Genomic DNA, 621 nt, shown 5'->3' on the forward strand with positions numbered 1-621 from the left:
TATCTGCAGTCGTTTTCTATTAAGTAATGCTCTCTACCCTTCAAGAACACAATGCTAAAATTCGGAGAAATCTTTAATTCTTCCCCTTTTTTTTTGTAAAGAAGGAAAAAATAGATTTTAAAATAGATTCTCAAAATTTTTTGGCAATTGTTTAAGGTCATTTTTGAAGGTGCTTTCATACTCTCTTTGGTTAGAAAAGTTTATGCAGACGCCGGGTATGGTGGCTCATGTCTGTAATCTCAGCACTTTGGGAGGCGGAGGCGGAGGCGGAGGCGGGAGGTTTGAGACTAGGAGTTCAAGACCAGCCTGGGCAACAGAGCAAGCGTTTCACCCCCAACAACAACAACAACAACAACAATAAGTGTATGCAAACCAAACTCAAACACACTACATGGTGCCTGGGAAACTATTTTGACAGACTCGGCACTACTCTAGCGCCGACGTCTTCCTGCACCGTGGAAACAGACAACATTCCCCACGGAAAGAAAAGGCAGGTTTTCAGGAGCTTGAAAGGGAGGGAATCCAGTTTCCCGGCAAGCGCGACAGTCGTCAAAGCTCCCCTTCGGGGGTGGGCGTGTTCCCGTTGCTCCTCTCCTTCTCCCATCTCGACGCCGGGCGCCG

This window comes from Carlito syrichta, unplaced genomic scaffold (genome assembly GCF_000164805.1).
Source record: "Carlito syrichta isolate Samal-C Ts95f unplaced genomic scaffold, Tarsius_syrichta-2.0.1 Scaffold288922, whole genome shotgun sequence".
Classification (NCBI taxonomy): domain Eukaryota; kingdom Metazoa; phylum Chordata; class Mammalia; order Primates; family Tarsiidae; genus Carlito; species Carlito syrichta.